Source organism: Octopus sinensis, linkage group LG14, assembly GCF_006345805.1.
Source record: "Octopus sinensis linkage group LG14, ASM634580v1, whole genome shotgun sequence".
Classification (NCBI taxonomy): Eukaryota; Metazoa; Mollusca; class Cephalopoda; order Octopoda; family Octopodidae; genus Octopus; species Octopus sinensis.
In genome coordinates, this window is record NC_043010.1 from 29,608,956 (window position 1) to 29,615,552 (window position 6,597).

Below are 6,597 nucleotides of genomic sequence, written 5' to 3' on the forward strand. Positions count from 1 at the left end.
TATAAAGGAGAATAATTGTCACTGACAGTGGATATTTTCCTTTTCAAAAGGAAAAGATCCCTGACAGTATTTATTATTTAACAATCGTTATAATAGCTAAGATCGCTTGCATCGCTGTAGACGTCCTCCCTAACTCCACTGGCTATGATGCAGTAAAGACGCCAAAATAGGGATCAAATGGTAGGAGTGACTTCCCTTGTTTCATGGTAGACGTAACCAATGAATCACAAAGCAATTTATATCAGCTGTAAATATGTAGACTCATCAATACATACATATGAGATATAAGTATAGTGCCTGTAATATCTTATGTGTGTATGTGTATGTATAAGATGTTGTTGCTCCTAAATTTGAAAAGGTAGGTTTTGGTTATTGCAAAACTAAATTTACTCTACTCCCTTTCCAGAACCTTGATAAAGATCTTTCTTAAGCGGCGTATCTCGGGTTATGACACTTCATTTCCGAGCTACACAAACCAGAAATTGTCACTCAATATTGTTTATTAATTAATGATTGCATGCAACCATGTATATATGTATGCACACGTTCTTTTATATATATATATAGGTAACGACGATCGTTAGTGATCATAGTTTCATTCATATTTACTTAGCCACCACCGTCCTTGTAGCCTTTCAACAGCTATGGCTGTTCATGATTATACACACGCACGCACATACACCCACAGTATTTTTTTATATATTTATTCACAAGTCGGTTATATATACAAAGGTGGGTACCATTAATCGAAAAGTTAACTTCGTTAATCCTTTAATTCTTTGAAAATGTAACTGAAGTTAACGTTAACTTTTATTGAAAAGGGCATAACTACAGTTTAATACCCCATCGACTTTGTTGCCTCATAACTTCCAGAATATTGGATACTTTTTAACGAAACTTTCACCAAATGATTTCTTATATTCTGTGTATGTAACGATTTGTTGGGAAAAAAAAAACAATTTTCAAAGGGGTTGGTGAGAGGAGTTTCGGAAAATTCACAGGACCCGACGTTTTCCTCCTCATAACTGTTTGGAAAATTGGTATTTTTTAATGAAATTTTATACAAATGTCTTTCAAACGGTGTAGATTACGATTACAAAGAAATTTGTAGGCAAAAATGTTGGCGGGGGGGGGGGTCGGATCAGACGGCCCACATAATTCTTCAGAATGATGGGAGGTATCTTTTCATGAAAAGAATTCTGATAATTCATTTTTTTTCACTCCCTCACCACCCCAGTTTAGCCTTTTTTTTTCACTACGCACTTAAAACCTGTGAGAGAAATATTTTCGGTTTTAAAAAATTATTAATAATTTCAGAGGAAAATATGTGATTTAAAGGAGATCTGACTGCTGTTTCTAGCACATCCCAGAGCCTCCCTCCTCGTTTCTTTCTCACTCACACATCATCTATTGATATTTTTCAATATTTTTCTCCCCATAAACAAATTTTATGGAATGATGATGTTAAGTTACACACATGTAGTCCCAACCAAGTGAGGCCATGTTATGTGCGTGTAATAAAAAAAACACCTAAAAACATCTTTAGTGTTCATATTAACCTGTCAAATGTAATGCTTATTTGTTCACATTATTTTGAATTATTCAGGTTCAAGAGGAGTGTCCACAATAGTTGCTTGTAACATAAATTTTTTTCATACAGATTTGAAATTTTGTCAGTGGGAGCTTTATATACCACTGGTATATAGTTATGTAATTTTAGCTGATATTGCTGAGTAAATTTGACTTTTATGGGCAGGTAAATTTAATTAACAAGTGTAGAAGCAATAATATGGATAAACACTAAAATTGAAATTCTTAATGCATCTTACTTGTTTGATTTGTTACTAAAATTATCCCAGATGAGGTACATTAATTTGAATTAATTAAAATACAGGTATAATCAGTACAAGATTTTATTTCTATCGGTAAATATTTTGTACCTCTACACTACACTACCTAGCAAATGTTTGCACAGATCTTCTTTTCAAACACAGACAAAAATCCCACAACAATTACCTTGTGAGTGATGAGGCTGTATCCCATACTGCCTGATATTTTAATCATCTCAGCACTGATACCTGATGGTCCAGGAGCTTTCCTAGTCTTCATTTTCTTAATTGCCTTATCTATTATACTGCTATCAACTCTGATTGCTGGTCTCTCAATTGGTTCAATATTTGAAAGACTCTCTATCTTGCAATCATTCTCCACATTTAATAACATTTCATAATGGCATCTTCACACATCTTTCTTCTCTGAGTTACTAAGCACAAGCATGTAAACTTTGCCCAGGCATCCACCCAACTACTGACTTGGTCACCTAGGTAATGGAAGCTATCAACCATAAGAGAAATACCTTGTCAAAGATAAAGCTAGAACTACTTCTAGCTTTTCCCGCTGGCATGTAACAGAAGCTGTTTTCTGCACATTTTCTATGTTTATTGCCCCTAAGCATTTTCCACACACAAAAACTATCTTCCCTGTTAGCCTTCCTTTGATATTGCTGCACCTGTTATATGTTCATAGCCTACACCTTAAGGAGTTCCTACCTACACCTTTTCTACAGATCAATAGGGCCAGTTACCTGAAGGGATTTGTCATTTGTCTGCATTCCTACTTATTAAAACTTTGGTTTTTGCTAGATTGACTCTAAGGCCCTTAAATTCTAGACCTTGCTTCCACACTTGAAACTTCTCCTTTAGTTCTGATGTTCACTCAGCTATTAGAGCAAGATCATCAGCATAGAGGAGCTCCCAGGGGCATCCTGTCTTGAATTCCTCTGTTATTGCCTGAAGGACTGTGATGAATAATAGGGGGCTGAGGACTGATCCTTGGTGGACCCCTACCCCTACTCAGAATTCTTCACTATACTCGTTGCCAACCCTCACCTTACTGACAGCTTCCCTGTACATGGCTTGTACAGCTCTCACTAACCACTCATCTATCCCTAGTTTCTGCATTGGTCACCAGATAAGGGATCAGGGGACCCTGTCATAGGCTTTTTCCATATCAACGAAGGCCAGGTACAGAGCTTTATCTTTGACTAGGTATTTCTCTTACATCTTCTCTAAACTAACTCTCTCCCTAATTAGTTGGGCTATGATCCTCTCCATGACTTTCATTACCTGATCCAACAACTTGATTCCTCTGTAATTATTCATATTTAATGCATCACCTTTACCTCTGTAACAGTTGACTCCTTCATGTATCACCTGATTGACTATACAGGTGACTACACTATAGCTGACACTACCAGATGTTTTAAGCATTTCTGTGGCAATTCCTGATGGGCTAGGGGCTTGTGTATATATATATATATTATATTGAGGGTACTACTATTCGTAGATACCAACACGCTAAGAGGGACCAATGCGGTCAAAACTACTAAAAATAAACAAAATTTTACCGAATGCAAAACTTCAAAACACATCACTTTAAAAAAGAATTCAGTTACATATCACATGTGATTTCGCATTTAATGCAGAATATGCATTTCATGTTCATCAGTGCAACAAACTCAAGAAATATAAGAGAAAAACATAACATTACAAGCTCGATAGCCAACCGTAGAATTCATCGTAGCATGTAAAAAATATATATATATATATATATATATATATATATATATATATATATATATATATACATATATATTTTTCCTCACCCCCTCCTTAATTCTTCTGTCCCTCTGCTTCTACGTCTCTCTCTTCTTTTCCCACGTGACCAATCGGCCAGCCTGCTCTCTCTTTCTTGGTCTGACCGTGGTCCGTGCAACATCGATATTCTTCCCTGTGTTTGTGAAATTTTTGTATCTTTGCCGTAAGGCTTCATTTCCACGCATGCCAGCTTAATTCAATTCGTCCTTAGTTGAAAGACACCTGTTGTTTTGTCCTGTTATCATTTTTATTATATTTATATTTGTGTAAAATTGTCTGTTTTTTCCATCCTTTTTTTTTGTATACATTCACTGCTTTCTTCCAAGGAATCTAATGCTCTTAGCTTAGTTTTTCCTTGGGGCTGGCCAAATTGGAGCAATCTCAAGAATAATCAGCCAAAATTGCGAGGATAATCTGGTTCTTGACTGAAGATAGAAAACTTTGAATGGCCCGTCCTTGTTTTCTTTGTATTGTCTATCTGGATGTTTTGGTTGTTCCTTTTTGTATCACCTAGTTGTCCGGATGTTTTGCGTTCTTGTCCCATTTTGTATTTTATATATATATATATATATATATACACATACATACATATATATATATATATAATATATATATATATATATATATATATTATATATATATATATATATATACATATACAGTGATACCTCGCAATATGAGTTTAATTCATTCCATGACCTAGCTCATTTTACAAATCAGTTTTCCCCATTGAAATTAACTAAAATATAATTAATCCATTCCAGCCCCCAAAAATAATTTTTTATGAGTTTTAAAACAGAAAAGGTGTAGTTACAAGTAAAATGACAATTACATAAAAAAAATGCTGGTTTTATTAACTGAATTACCTTAAAGATAGGACAATTTGTGATGAGGAAGATGATGGAGCAGGGAGATGAAGGGTAACTGTTTGGAAGGAGATATTTTTTCAGGATGATATTTCTCTACAAATTCAGAAACATACTGCCACTTTGCCAGCACTGCCTTTATCTCACTTGCTACACTGTCCTCCACTACACTGCCAGGCCATATCAATGATTTTCAGACAGTTTATAATGTTGTTGTGCTCCTTTCAAAACTCACAAAGGGATTAGATGTGTATTTTTGGTGACTTCGAAGCACTGACAAAACAAGTGTTTGGTGTACAATTTTTTAAAATTAGAAATCACCTGTTGGCCCATGGTCTCCAAGATAAGGGTGATGTTGCATGAAAGATACATAACTTTTATGAATTTAAATTCATCTAGGATATCATCTTTGAGGTTAGGAGGATAAATGAGCAGGAGCATATTTGATGAGGAAGGTCTTAAGGGGAAGATTGTTCTCCAGAAGATACTTTTTCTCTGTTGGTCTGAAGACAAGGTTGACCCACTTGGAGAAGAATTGCCTGGTGACCTGGGCTTTAACGTTTGCCCTCCACATGACCTACAGCTTCAACTTCAGGATTTTGTGTGACTTGAACAATTGTGGGTTTTCAGAATGGCAGACAAGGAGCAGCTTAATGTTCAAGTCTCCACTTGCATTGGTACAAAGGGCGAGAGTTAGCCTATCCTTCATAGGCTTATGGCCTCACATTTTGTTCTCCTCTGCAGTTATGTAGGTTCTTCTCAGCATTTTATTCCCAAAAAAGCCAGTTTCATCACAGTTGAGTGCCTGTTATGCAATGTACCCCCAGCTGAAATCCTTTCTTTTTGACTGAGTATCTTTTCTTAAGGGAAGATTTGCATCTTGTGTTTCCTAACTTGTTCAGTTTCCAGGCTTCTATTCTACTCAGATCTTGTGTTAAAGTCTTCACTTTATTTTGTAGTCTCTTTTCCCCCCATTTGCTCTTTTTTAATCTTTCCTTGTGATATATCTAATCTTCTAGTGGCAACTGCCCCTCCTGCACAGATCAGTAAGTTAGCATCTCCTATATTTTAATATATATCCTACTGATAACTGAATCCAATTTCCTAGTCATATCTAGCAGCTTCCTTCTGTCGGTGCCTTTTAATGCTGGCAATCTTTTTCTTTCTTCTTTACTCATTACTTCCTGCAACTCATCTAAAATCTTCTGATTTTCCTCACTTAAATCACTTAAGTCGTTGGTGCCAGTTGTCCCTTCCTTATTGGTAGCACTATTATTATTTTTTTTCTTTAGGTTCTTTTTTGGCTTGAGGTGTATCTCTTACGTTGTTGTTTGTCTTTCCTACTACCTGGTCTTTCTTTTCCAGTTTTCTTGTGATCTATTCTACCTCCAATTCTGTCATCCACTTTCTTCTCCTAATAGCATTAGCTTAGTCTACAAATCTCTCCTCAGTCACTTTAAACATACCCTTCTCTACCCAAAGTATTAACATCCATTTTCTATAGCACCTTCTTTTAGGTTCACTTTCTAAGTAGCACTGCATCACTATCCTGTTTTTTTTTCGCTGGTCCACTTTGTTCTCCTTACTCTATTATCTGCTGATGCTGTATTCAGATAACAGCTGTGGTCAGTCAGCATCTTTACTGAACCACTGCCTAGTGAGAGGCCTTCCCTTAAAGGTCCAGCTTCATTTTCACTGTTACAATCAGAGTTCCTTTTGAAACTCCTGTCTCTCATAAACTAAAGTAAGGTAACATTCGTCACCATGGTAATCACCACTATTATTTTTCAATATCTGATTGTAACTTTCTGTTGCATCATTTGTTGCACCTTTGTGCTGGTAGGATAACGTATGCTGCATTTTATTATTATTATTATCATTATTTTTATTATTAACTAATTTTTGTTAAATCATTCTTGTATTTCAGAGTCCACCATACAATTCTTACATCTTCGTGAATAATTCATTATTTCCTGCAACAATTCAAGATTTCCATTGATGTAGAAAATCTAATGCTTATATATACATATATACTTTAAAAAGATGCGTTTCTGTTTTGAATTTTAACCAAATAT

The 6,597-nt window shown here is 35.5% G+C and overlaps 1 protein-coding gene across 2 annotated transcripts in view; it reads left to right on the forward strand.

Moving 5' to 3' along the window:
• Positions 1 to 207: 207 nt before the first annotated feature.
• The window catches only part of LOC115219302 (zinc finger protein 239-like), an 8,467-nt gene continuing 2,077 nt past the window's right edge, over positions 208 to 6,597 (forward strand). Inside the window, exons 1-2 of one of the 2 annotated variants that reach the window (XM_036508800.1) lie at positions 208 to 358; positions 6,450 to 6,597. The exon at positions 6,450 to 6,597 is cut by the window's right edge and continues 2,077 nt beyond it. The gene's annotated coding sequence lies outside the window, so the exon portion shown is untranslated. Of the gene's footprint in view, positions 359 to 1,157; positions 1,178 to 6,449 lie in introns of those variants that run through there. The other variant, XM_036508801.1, reaches the window with a different exon arrangement.